The sequence below is a fragment of the Jaculus jaculus genome, chromosome 4, assembly GCF_020740685.1.
Source record: "Jaculus jaculus isolate mJacJac1 chromosome 4, mJacJac1.mat.Y.cur, whole genome shotgun sequence".
Taxonomy (NCBI): Eukaryota; Metazoa; Chordata; class Mammalia; order Rodentia; family Dipodidae; genus Jaculus; species Jaculus jaculus.
This window is the reverse complement of record NC_059105.1, coordinates 62,190,671-62,205,076: the sequence shown is the minus strand read 5'-3', so window position 1 is coordinate 62,205,076 and position 14,406 is coordinate 62,190,671.

The following is a 14,406-nucleotide window of genomic DNA, read 5'->3' as shown; positions in this document are numbered from 1 at the left end:
GTGCCCAGCTCCAGAAATCAGAACAGCAGCCCGACGACCCAGGCAGCATCTTGACTGAGACCACAATGACCCAAGGTAACTGGGATTGCACCAGGGAAGGGACTCACTTGGTCACAAGCTGACTTGGATACCTCAACAGACCAGAAATCTAAACCTCTTTGTTGATAGAGGATCTGGTCATTATAATAACTACTCTTGCATACATACTCGGGGCTGTTTTTGATGGAATGGGTACAGTGTTTAGCTAAATTTTAGAATCTACCAGTATTTTATTCCACTCAGCCTGCTTGAATACTCCTATAGCAGGGAAACTCAACCCCTAAGAACATCTTTGTAGATACTCTGAGAGTCTTAAGAGCCACACCTAATACCTTAAGGTCCTACCCTGAAAATATATTACATCAAACCAATCGATACAGCTAAGAATACACAGCTAGCTAGAAAATCCAAGCATTAACTTAATCCAAGATGCAAAAATATATACATTATAACACAAGAAACACTAAAAAGCAAGACGATATAAATCCACCTAAAAGTATTAATGCATCAGAAATGTCCTCCAGTGAGAAAGAGTTAGAGGAAATGCCTGAGAAAGAGTTCAAAAGAATAATTATAAATATGTTCAAAGAGGTCAAAGAACACATGAAAACAATCAAAGAAGAAATCAAAGAGGAAATCAAAGAGGAAATCAAAGGAATCAAAGAAGAGGCAGGACACCAATTTAATGAAATAAAGAAGGCAATACAAGACATAAATAGGGAAATAGAAACAATAAAGAAAAACCAGTCAGAATTACTAGCAATGAAGAACACAGTTAATGAAATAAAAAACTCTGTAGAAAATCTCACCAGTAGGATGGATGAGGGAGAGGACAGAATATCTAAGCTAGAAGATCAGGTGGCAGACCTAATGCAGTCCAACAAAGAGAAAGACAAACTTATAGAAAAGTATGAGTGGGAATTTCAAGATATTCGGGACACTATGAAAAGATCCAATATAAGAATTCAGGGCATAGTAGAAGGAGATGAACTCCACTCCAGAGGCATAGTAGGCATCTTCAACAAAATCATAGAGGAAAATTTCCCCCAAATTGGGAAAGAGGTGCCAATACAGATACAGGAAGCCTTTAGAACCCCAGCCAAACAAAACCCAGAAAGAACCTCTCCTCGCCACATTATACTCAAACTTCCAAACACACAAACCAAAGAAAAAATATTGAAAGCAGTTAGAGAGAAAAATCAAGTTACCTACAAAAGCAAGCCCATCAGGATTACAGCAGATTATTCAACACAAACTTTTAAAGCCAGAAGGGCTTGGAGTGATATATTCCAAGTTCTGAAAGATAACAACTGTCAACCAAGGTTACTTTATCCTGCAAAGTTATCCATTCAAATAGATGGAGAAATAAAGACATTTCATGACAAAAGCAGGTTAAAGGAGTATTTGAAGACAAAACCAGCTCTACAGACAATAGTTGATAGAATCCTCCATGCTGAACAAAAGGAAAAGCACACATATAAGGAACCTAGAAAAAACCAGCTATACTCAAATACCAGTTAACAGAAGAGAGCACAGGTAGAACAAGTAACACACACACACACACACACACACACACACACACACACAAATGGCAAACATAAATACACACCTTTCAATAATATCTCTTAACATCAACGGTCTCAATGCCCCAACGAAAAGACATAGATTTGCAGACTGGGTTAAAAAGCAGGATCCTACAATTTGTTGTCTCCAAGAAACTCACCTTTCTACAAAGGATAGACATTATCTTAGGGTGAAAGGTTGGAAGACGGTGTTTCAAGCAAATGGGCCTAGAAAACAAGCAGGGGTTGCTATCCTAATATCAGACAGGGTAGACTTTAGTCCGACGTTAGTCAAGAAAGATAAGGAAGGTCACTTTATATTGATTAAGGGCACACTCCAACAGGAGGACATTACAATCCTAAACATATATGCACCTAACATGGGGACTCCCAAATTCGTCAAACAAACACTATTAGAACTAAGGTCACAGATAACACCAAACACAGTGGTGGTGGGTGACTTTAACACCCCACTCTCATCAATTGACAGGTCATCCAGGGAAAGAATAAACAGAGAGGCATCTGGACTAAATGAGGTCATAGAAGGAATGGACCTAACAGATATATACAGGACATTTCATCCAAAGGCTGCAGAATATACATTCTTTTCAGCAGCACATGGAACATTCTCTAAAATAGACCATATATTAGGACACAAAGCAAATCTTAACAAATTCAAGAAAATTGAAATAATTCCTTGCATTCTATCTGACCACAATGGAATTAAACTACAAATCAGTAGCAAGAAAGGCTATAGAGCATACACAAAATCATGGAAACTAAACAATACACTACTAAATGATGAGTGGGTCAATGAAGAAATCAAAAAGGAAATCAAAAAATTTATAGAGTCAAATGATAATGAGAACACAACATACCAAAATCTCTGGGACACAATGAAGGCAGTTCTAAGAGGTAAATTTATAGCCTTAAGTGCCTATATTAAGAAATTAGAAAGGTCGCAAGTAAACGACCTAATGCTTCGCCTTAAAGCCTTGGAAAAAGAAGAACAAGGCAAACCAAAAAGTAGTAGACGGGAAGAAATAATAAAGATTAGGGCAGAAATTAATGAAATAGAAACAAAAAGAACAATCCAAAGAATTAATGAAACAAAGAGTTGGTTTTTTGAAAGGATAAACAAGATTGATAAACCCTTAGCAAATCTGACCAAAAGAAAGAGAGAAGAGACACAAATTAATAAAATCAGAGATGAACAAGGTAACATCACAACAGATTCCAGAGAAATTCAAAAAATTATAGGGACATACTATAAAAGCATATACTCCACAAAGTATGAAAATCTGAAAGAAATGGATGATTTCCTTGATCTGTATGACCTACCTAAATTAAATCAAAATGAGATTAATCACTTAAATAGACCTATAACAAACATGGAGATCCGAGCAGTTATCAATAATCTCCCAACTAAAAAAAGCCCAGGCCCGGATGGATTCACTGCTGAATTTTACCAGACTTTTAAGGAAGAGCTAAGACCATTGCTTCTCAAGCTTTTCCAGGAAATAGAAAAAGAAGGAATTCTACCAAACTCCTTCTATGAGGCCAGCATCACCCTGATACCAAAACCAGGCAAAGATAGAACAAAAAAAGAAAATTACAGACAAATCTCCCTCATGAACATAGATGCAAAAATTCTCAACAAAATATTGGCAAACAGAATACAAGAGTATATCAAAAAGATCATTCACCCGGACCAAGTAGGCTTTATCCCAGAGATGCAGGGATGGTTCAACATACTCAAATCTATAAATGTAATACATTACATAAATGGGTTGAAGGACAAAAATCACATGATCATCTCATTAGATGCAGAGAAAGCATTTGACAAAATCCAACATCCCTTCATGATAAAAGTCCTACAGAGACTGGGAATAGAAGGAACATATCTCAATATAATAAAGGCTATTTATGACAAGCCTACAGCCAACATATTACTAAATGGGGAAAAACTGGAAGCTTTTCCACTAAAATCAGGAACAAGACAAGGGTGTCCACTGTCTCCACTTCTATTTAATATAGTTTTGGAAGTCTTAGCCATAGCAATAAGGCAAGAGACACACATAAAAGGGATACAAATTGGAAAGGAAGAAATCAAGTTATCATTATTTGCAGATGACATGATTCTATACATAAAGGACCCTAAAGACTCTACTAGCAAGCTGTTAGAGCTGATCAAAACCTACAGCAATGTAGCAGGATACAAAATAAATACACAGAAATCAGTAGCCTTCGTATATGCTAACAACAAACACACAGAGGATGAAATCAGAGAATCACTCCCATTCACAATTGCATCAAAAAAAATAAAATACCTTGGAATAAACCTAACCAAGGAAGTAAAGAATCTATACAATGAGAACTTTAAAACACTCAAGCGAGAAATTGCAGAAGACACTAGAAAGTGGAGAAACAGCCCTTGTTCCTGGATTGGAAGAATCAATATCGTGAAAATGGCAATCTTACCAAAAGCAATCTACACATTTAATGCAATCCCTATCAAAATTCCAAAGGCTTTCTTCATGGAAATAGAAAAAACAATCCAAAAATTCATTTGGAATCACAAAAAACCTCGAATATCTAAAATAATACTGAGCAACAAAAAAGAGGCTGGTGGTATCACCATACCTGATTTTAACCTATACTACAGAGCCATAGTAACAAAAACAGCATGGTACTGGCACAAAAACAGACATGTAGATCAGTGGAACAGAATAGAGGACCCAGATGTAAGCCCAAGTAGCTATAGCCACCTGATATTCGATAAAAATGCCAAAAATACTCATTGGAGAAGAGACAGCCTCTTCAGCAAATGGTGTTTTGAAAACTGGATAAATATCTGCAGAAGGATGAAAATAGATTCTTCTCTCTCGCCATGCACAAGAATTAAGTCCAAATGGATTAAAGACCTTAACATCAGACCGGAAACTTTGAAACTGCTAGAGGAAAAAGTAGGGGAAACCCTTCAACATATTGGTCTTGGCAAAGACTTTCTGAATACAACCCCAATTGCTCAGGCAATAAAACCACAGATTAACCACTGGGACCTAATGAAATTACAAAGATTTTGCACCGCAAAGGACACAGTGAAAAAAGCAAAGAGGCAACCTACAGAATGGGAAAAAATCTTCGCCAGCTATATATCTGATAGAGGATTAATATCTAGGATATACAAAGAACTCAAAAAGTTAACTAATAAGGAATCAAACAAGCCAATCAAAAAATGGGCTAAGGAGCTAAATAGAGAGTTCTCAAAGGAAGAAATACGAATGGCATATAAGCACCTAAAAAAATGTTCTACATCACTAGTCATCAGGGAAATGCAGATTAAAACTACATTGAGATTCCATCTCACTCCTGTCAGATTGGCCACCATCATGAAAACAAATGATCATAAATGTTGGCGGGGATGTGGAAAAAAAGGAACCCTTCTGCACTGCTGGTGGGAATGCAATCTGGTCCAGCCATTGTGGAAAACAGTGTGGAGGTTCCTAAAGCAGCTAGAGATTGATCTACCATATGACCCAGCTATAGCACTCCTAGGCATATATCCAAAGGACTCATCTCATTTCCTTAGAAGTACATGCTCAACCATGTTTATTGCTGCTCAATTTATAATAGCTGGGAAATGGAACCAGCCTAGATGTCCCTCAACAGATGAGTGGATAATGAAGATGTGGTACATTTATACAATGGAGTTCTACTCAGCGGTAAAGAAAAATGAAGTTATGAAATTTGCAGAAAAATGGATGGACCTGGAAAGTATTATACTAAGTCAGGTAACCCAGGCCCAGAAAGCCAAGCGCCACATGTTCTCTCTCATATGGGGATCCTAGCTACAGATGACTGGGCTTCTGCGTGAGAATGAAAATACTTAGTAGCAGAGGCCAGTAAGTTGAAAAGGAGACATAAAGGGTGGAGAAAGGAAGGGAGGAGGATACTTAATAGGTTGATATTGTATATATGTAATTACAATGTTTGTAATGGGGAGGTAATATGATTGAGAATGGAATTTCAAACGGGAAAGTGTGGGGGTGGGGAGGGAGGGAATTACCATGGGATATATTTTATAATCATGGAAAATATTAATAAAAATTAAAAAAATTAAAAAAAAATAAATGAATGAAATGGCATGCTTGGCCCCCCAACATAGGGAAAGGCTCATCTGTAGAAGTTGAATACAACTAAACAGTAACTACGTACTGTTCATCTACGAAGCCACACCTCAAAAATGTTAACAGGGGAAACGGCTGGAGATACACTGGTCTCTTTGGAGCATGTTCCAGAAACTGATCTCTTCACTTGGGTCAGTGTTCAGTGGACAACCACACCTGGCAACTCCAGGCACTTTGTGGGCAATACTCTTCTTGTCCCAAGCTTCCTCTCCAGCAGCTAATTGAGAACTTAGTGTTGGGCTGGAGAGATGGCTTAGCAGTTAAGGCACTTGCCCATAAAGCCTAAAGACCCAGGTTTGATTCCCCAGGACCCATGTAAGCCAGTTGCACAGGATGGTGCAAGCGTCCGGAGTTCATTTGCAGTAGCTAGAGGACCTGGTGTGCCAATTCTCTATCTGCCTCTCTCTCTCTCACACACACACATGCACTCATAAATAAAAAAGAATCAAATTAAATCAAAACTTGATTATAAAAAGAATTTAGTGTTAAAATCGTTATCAAACCAACCCCAGAACACTATGGGGTAGGGGGAAATTGATCTTAGAAATTCCATTTCAAATAGCATAACCATTTGCTGGCCAAGAATACCAGAGTCTGACTCAAGAACCTGAGTCCATTACAGATATGAAGTTCTTACCTATAAGCTTGTTTTTAAGGACTGGGTTTGATATGTAATTCAGAAACAAAGAGTTGTCAATATTATCTGTTCACTTGGGAGCTTAAAATTACTCTCCTTTTATTTATATGATTAGTCTGACTAAATAAAGACATATTCATTTAGAACTACACAAACAACCCAATTGACATCTGTAAGATCAGTATTGTTTTAGGAGCAAAAATGTTTTGTTTTTTTTTTCCTTTAAGTCAAATTCACTTCTGTGTGGTCAGGAAACTTAGAGGAGAGCTTGTTCCCAGCTGACACAAGTGATTTCACGAATGGCTCTAGTTCTCATCTTCCAGTATCACGCTCAGCTCTTCACTGTCAAATAGATTTTAAAGTCACCTAGGAGACCCACTTCTGGGTATGTCTGTGAAGGTGTTAGGGCGGTTCCAGAGAGGTTTGACTGAGGAAGGAAAACTCATCCTGAATGTGGGCTTTGCAATCCCATGGGTTGAATAAAAAGAAGAAGGCAAACTGAGCGCCAGCGTTCATCTTTGCTTCCTAACCGTGGACACACTGTGACCACCTGCCCCCCGCTTCAGCTATCACAGAGCTGGTCTTGTCGCCACACCTTCCTGGCCATACTGAACTGTACTTTCAAGGTGGGATCAAAATAGACCTTTTCTTCCCTAAGTTCCTTTTGCGAGGTATTTTGTCAAAGCAATGAGAAAAGCAGCTAATACATGCCCTTTCCCCTGTAAATTTGCGGCTTGTCTCCTTACCGAAGCAAATCTATTTCCCCATCGTGACTTGGCACATGACGTGTGCTGGAATATAACCTGAGAGGGAACTGACATATGTGCCAGGTCCACTATATGCCTTCAAATTCCTTGCTTGTTTCTGCTTGTCCACTCTAATTTCAGCCACAGCCATGATGAGAACATGCCTAGGTTAGCTGAGGGTCCCAGGTGAAGAATGATTGACACATAAACAAAGCACGAACCCAAATTAGACTGAGCAGCCTTCAGACCTAGAAGGAGCCTAGCCCAGTCCCCCTGAACCCTAAGATGTAGAAGAAAAAATGTCTATTACTGCAGGCCACTGAGGTGCTGCGATACAATTTTCAACTGCAGCTAGTTAACATACTAATCTTTTGCTGATATTGTTACTGGTGGTGATGTTGACACTGCTAACACTCAAAAGGAAATCTATGCCCATCTGATCTCCTTTTACTTTATCAGCTTTATGATTGGTTTTTATTATTTGAAAAACAATATTCTATATGTTCTTTAAGCATTTTAAGCAAGAAGCACTCAACTCTGGATATGCCCAGAATTTGCTAGCATGTTGTTGTTGCTTGTTTAATTTTAATTTTATTTATTTGAGAGATAGAAAAAGAGAGAGGGAAAAAGACAGAGAGAGAGAGAGAATGGGTATGCCAGGGTCTTCAGCCACTGTAAATGAACTCCAGGCACATGCGCCATCTTATACATCTGGCTTACGTGGGTCCTGAGGAATTGAACCTGGATCCCTTGGCTTTGTAGGACATGCGCCTTAACCACTAGCATTTTTTTTTAAATAAAGATTACAGAGGCCCATGTCCTGAGTCTCTGAGTTAGCCAGTGTAGGGTCAGCCAGGAACCTGAGAATGTGCACATCTCCCACATTTCCTGGGAAGCACTGGTCCACCTGTACTACACTGTGGGAACCACTCCCTTGGACTATCAAGGGTTAAACCCAAGGTGGATGGTCCACCTTGTTTTCTCTGTGTTTTCCCCAGGCAAATTTTTCCATTACCTTCTCCAGCTGACCAATAAATTTAAGGAGCCAGAGCTCAGACTGTACTGCTTTCCAGATGAGCTCCCCCAGGAAGAGGCAGTCTCGGCAGCAAGTGCCGAGCAGGGGTGCCAAGCCACACAGCGTGGACCTTTTACCTTGAACTTAATGTCATCCTCATGGTCTTTCTGGCTTGCACCCAAGATGCGCTGATTTGGGAGGAAGAACGCCTGTTCACAGTGCTCAGGTTCCACCTTCAAGTTCGCTCTGAAATTCTTGTGGCAGGATGCAAGGGTTTCGCTGTCAGGGAAAAACATCTCAGCCCCATGTGTTTAAGTGTGTGCAATCCATTTCCTGCTCAGCTCCTGACTGCAGGTATTCCCATATCTTCCCCCTTGCTGTGTGTGCAGTGATTGGCCCCAGGGAAAACAACAGCTTTCGCTGGTGGTGTAGCCCACTCTGGCCTAGTCCTTTCTCACAGTGATCTGAAGCTAAATGTATTCTCTAACTCTTACATGTGGATCCTCAACATTAGCAAGGTTTGGCAGGAACTGGGTCCCCTGAGGGATGTTCCTTGTGATGCTATCCTCGGGAAATTATACCAAAGCAACAAGCTGCCCCTGAGCTTACAAGTTTTCAAAAGCGACAGGGTCTGGTGGTGCCGCTCTGCAATCCCAGCACTTGAGAAATGGAGGCAGGAAGATCAGAAGTTCAAGGTCATCCTTCCTGATGACACCCTGGACTTCAGGGTCCTTGTCTCAAAAGACAAACAAAAACATGCCACAGGGCTGGAGCGACACTTGCCCACAAAACCTAAGGACCCAGGTTCGATTCCCCAGTACTCACGTAAGCCAGATCACAAGGGGGCACAAGCATCTGGAGTTTGTTTGCAGTGGCTACAGGCCCTAGTGCACCCCTTCTCTCTCTACCTGCCTCCCTCTCTGTGTGTGTCAAATAAAATAAAATATTAAAAAAAAAAAAAACATGCCACAGAAAATTGATTAGCAATCAGAACTTACCAGCCTGCTGGGCCTTCTACATTCTCTTTTCTCTTTCTTTCCTTCTTTCTTTCTTTCTTTCTTTTTCTTAAATAAAGCATGGCTTTCATCTGTTAAGTGATGCATTATTCCAACTCAATGGTTGTGCTTTGAAGAAAGGTGCGGGGTGACCTTGAGGCATGTGAATATTTGTCCAGGGTTCTGAGAATACCTGGCACTTTTCTGGAGTACTGGTATATTTCTTTCTTTGTTTGTTTGTTTTTAAGCATTTTTTTTTTCCCAAGGAGAAAGAGAAAAAGAATGGACATGCCAGGGCTTCTAGCTGATGCAAACAAACTCCAGGTGCATGAGCTGCCTTGTGCATCTGGCTTTACGGGGGTCCTGGGGAACTGAACGTGGGTCACTGGGCTCTGCAGGCAAGCACCGTAACTGCTGCGGCCGAGCTGTCTCTCCAGGCAAGTGGTAATATTTCTAATGTTCTGTAATAGTTTGAAAATATTTTTAGTTTTCAGAGAACGTTTGTAAAGAGTGTTAAGAATTCCTGGTCAACCACTATTTTGCCTATAATTGAAACTGTACATGAGTTGACATAATTTTTAAAAGGGGATGTTTTTCATTCAACAAATACTCCAAACATGTTTTATACACAGGCATTGTGCCTGGTAATTAAGATACAGAGATGGAAATATCTTTTCACTTTCAAACTGACTATAATTGCCTGTAAATGACGGGTTCCAAAATGACAGTTTCTCCCATCATTCAACATGTATGTTCTCTGTGTCTATTATGTCTAGGCATAGTGTAATGTGGGTTCTCGGGGTCTAAAAAATTCTTGAACCCTAACCCTAGGTTTGTTTCTAACTTTAATCAAAGAATTGAATTTTTTTTTTAATTTTTTATTTATTTATTTGAGAGCGACAGACACAGAGAGAAAGACAGATAGAGGGAAAGAGAGAGAATGGGCGCGCCAGGGCCTCCAGCCTCTGCAAACGAACTCCAGACGCGTGTGCCCCCTTGTGCATCTGGCTAACGTGGGACCTGGGGAACCGAGCCTCGAACCGGGGTCCTTAGGCTTCACAGGCAAGCGCTTAACCGCTAAGCCATCTCTCCAGCCCAAAGAATTGAATTTTTAAAAAACTGAGAAAGATAATTATTAAATTATTATATTTATTGAGGGAGTAACAAAGCCCAGGAAAGGCACCCACGTGGCTAGAGATCCCACATGGAGACCCTGGAAAAATCGTGGAAAGAAAAGAGAGAAAAGAAAGCTCTAGGACCTCCAAGGAGCTGGAGGTGGTAAAGGAGCCCATGTGGAGAGTAAGGGCTAGGAGGCTCTCCCCTCTGCTCAATCTAGCAGTCCTGGGCCAAGTCAGCCCAGGCCTAGCCAGGGTGGAGGGGGAGGGTCACCTATAGCTGGAAGTTCTCAAGTGGTCAGAGAGCCTACCTCCCCTCTGCAAAGATATTTATAACCGTATAGTGGCGGGCTGTCTTCCAGCTCAGGTAAAGCAGAGAGAGAGCTGGTTGGTTAGGGCTAGGGGCTGTCTCAGGGAGATGTTAGCACTGACACCAAGTCCCAGGGACTGAACTTGACCAACCACATTGTTTAAATCCTAGGAAAGACCTCCCTCCTAGGTGGGGTCCTGGTTGTTTGTGGCAAAACAGGTCTAGGCAACTAGGCAAGAAGTTAGATCATCTTTGATTCCTAACAAGTAGACTTTCCTGCCTTTTTTCCTTTCAGGGGTCCAGTCACCCCAACTGTATTCCCTTTTATTAGTGCCTAGCAGTACAGTAAAACACACAAGCACACAAACATTGGCTTAGCTTCTGCTCAAAGTTTAGCTTATTGAGGAAGTCAGGCAGTTTCTTAAAGTGTAGTAAGTTAATGTTATAGCTTGAAGCTCCCATATGACAAGAACATGGGAAAGGAGACCTGTTCAATAAAGCAGAGAAAGCTTTTAGAATAAATAGCAAGTAGAGATCTAAGAATGCAGGGAAAAGCTCAGAAGACAAGAGGGGAAAGGAGAACAGTAAGAAGAAAAATGTCCACAAAGACTTGGACTGGAGAACAATTTGAATTTAAAAAAAAAAAAAAATGAGGGACCGTAGTGATGGCTTAGTGGTTAAGACACTTGCCTACAAAGTCAAAGGACCTTGGTTCAATTCCCCAGAACCCACGTAAGCCAGATACGCAAGGGGGCACATGCATCTGGAGTTTGTTTACAGGGCTGGAGGCATTGGCACACCTATTCTCTCTCTCTTTCTACCTGCTTATTTCTGTATGCCTCTCTCAAATAAATAAATAAAAATAAAATATTTTTTAAAACTGGGGGCTGTTTCAGCAGTAAGGACAGATGAACTGAGTGGTACATGCCTCTGAGGTTTATTTACAATAGCTGGAGGCCCTGGCATGCCCATTCTCTCTCAATCTCTCTCTCTCCCCTTGAAAATAAATAGGTAAATCGTATGTTTTTTTTTTTTTTTTTTGAAAATTGGGTCATGTCAGTACACTGTCAAAGCATAAGGAAAGAATTCATAAGAGATGACACTGGAGAGAGAGGAGGCCACCATGGAATCCAAACTTAACCATCATGGTGACAAGGAATCATACAAAGGTTCTACCCAGAAGAGTGTCAGGAGGTGTGGCTTTAAGGATTCAACGTTGACAATACAGTTGGCTCACATTACGTGCAGATTCTGTATTTGCAAATTTACTATAACTGACACTGATGTGTAACCTCAAAAACCAATGCAATTGAGCTGAGCAGGATGATATTAGATTCAGGTTTCATGCCATAAACTGTTTTTTTCCATGTTCTCTTTTATGCCACATCCTTGCACTTAATGTTGGTGACTTCACTCTTTGAAATGACCTCAAGCACGGGGCCAGCCTGCAGTCTAGTGTTCCAATGAACAAGAATGCTGTGGTAGATCTTGCAGAGAAGTGTCTCGTGGGTTAGAGGAGCTTCATTCAGCCATTCTTACAGTGCTGTTCACTACATGGTCGATGTCAATGAATCAATAATGTATATTAACTATCATTCAACAGAAGCACGCATAAAACAAGGGCAGTTATTGATCATTTAATGACAACGTTGACCATAGGTTTGCACTAGCCTATGTATTACCCCTAAGAACAATGGTTTAATATTAAAGCAGCACAGGCAGGGACTCTATAAAACGTAACTACCATGAAAAAACAAGAATTGGTTGGTCGTGGATTGGACAGAGAGTAGACTAGAGTCAGGGGCACCCACTAGAGGGATTTCTCAGGTCTGCTACTGAGAGATGGTCTTCACGTTGATGAGATCCTTGACAGTGAAAGCTGTGAGAATAACTTACAAGTTTGTAGTTGAGTGTTTACATGGAGCAGGGAGGAAAAGAAATGGGTAGGAGGTGAGGACCTAAAGAAGGCGAGGAAAGGAGGGCAGAAAAAATAAGGGGAACGAGGAGGGAGGAGAAGAAGGGAAGGACAATGGGAACCTAGCAGCAATTGCAGAACCTCCTGGATCTCCACTTGAAAGGGCACAGCTGCCTCAGCAGAATACAGACCCACACGCTACCATCCGAACAAGAGGGTCCCGGAACATGGAAAGGTAGATGGAGCCAGACTCAGCACAGGTGGAGAGACAGATGTAGCACCGTTTATATGTCATCTCAGTCCTCCTTGATCTGGAGCAGATTTTCTTTATGCTTGACATATACCTGCCTGTGGAGTCCTCTGTCAAAGCAGATGACTGCCCTAATAGTACATTATTGCATGTTAGAGTCTAGGAATGGTTGGGTGTCTATGATCCACATGCATCTACAACAAGTTAAAAAATAGAGATGGGAGCCGGGCATGGTGGCACATGCCTTTAATGCCAGCATTCGGGAGGCAGAGGTAGGAGGATCGCTACAAGTTCAAGGCCACCCTGAGACTACTTAGTGAATTCCAGGTCAGCCTGAGCTAGAGTGAAACCTACTTTGAAAAGCAAAACATAGAGACAGGAGAGTCTTCCTGATGCTTGTGAGCTAGCTAACCTGGGAAACACAGTGAACTAGTGAGTCTGCCTCAAAAAAGAGATGGAAGGTAAGGACAGACACCTAAGATTATCCTGTGCCCTATGCAGGCATGCTGTGGCATATGTCACACACACACCAAGAATACATGGCTTAGAAAAGTATGAGCCTTTGGGGATTCCCAGGACATTAGGTTCTGACTCAAGTTGTCTTAGTTCAAGTCTAGTCAGCAACTGAGCGGGTTCTGTGAGTAAATCATCATGATGAACACTTGCTTTAAACAATCCTGTCAGGCAGCTTTACCTGCTCTGGAAAACTTAACCAAGGAGCCAAGAGATCTCTCTCCTTCTGAGTCTGATGCTCCTGATATTCTCAGCCTCTCCATCTTTATCAAAAGCCCAAACTTCATCCCTAACCACTCCTCACTGTATGGTTTTCAAACAGCATTTTTCCTGTCTCCTGATTTCTGATCCTGAATTTTCCTATATTTGAAAGATGGTCCAGTTTTCCACTCTCCTTTTCTGATTGATAGCTGCCCTCTACCTACGATTGATTTCATGTTCAACTAGCTCTAAATCACATCAGAGAGAAACTGCTTTCTGCTCAAAGATTTGATATTACAAAAAACTGGTCACAACAGTATAGAAACATGACATATAACTACTTTTTATTTATGTAAAACATTTGAATGAGGGTTTTTTTTTGGGGGGGTCACTGCTCCTTAACTTTTAGCCCGTGGTTTCTTAAAAATTGTTTTTGTTTATTTTTATTTATTTATTTGAGAGTGACAGACAGAGAGAGAAAGAGACGAGAGAGAGAGAGAGAGAGAGAGAGAATGGGAGTGCCAGGGCCTCCAGCCACACTGCAAAAGAATTCCAGATGCATGTGCCCCCTTGTGTATCTGGCTAACATGGGTCCTAGGGAATCTAGCCTCCAACCAGGGTCCTTAGTCTTCACAGGCAAGCGCTTAGCGGTTAAGCCATCAGTCCAGTCCTTAGCCTATGCTTTTTTATGAAAACACCTGAGTACAGTTACAGTAGCCTTGAAATTGCAAGTATAGAGCCTCCTTTATCCAAAGACAACAGACTTTTTGCATCCCTGGCTCCCAGACAAATGTCCCTAGGCTGACTTTAAAACTATAAGTATATTGATTTCTGGGGCAGTGCAACCATTTGTGTTTAAACCAGCAATTAGGACAGCATTTATAAAGAAGGTCTGAAATACAAATCTTTTCTAGATAT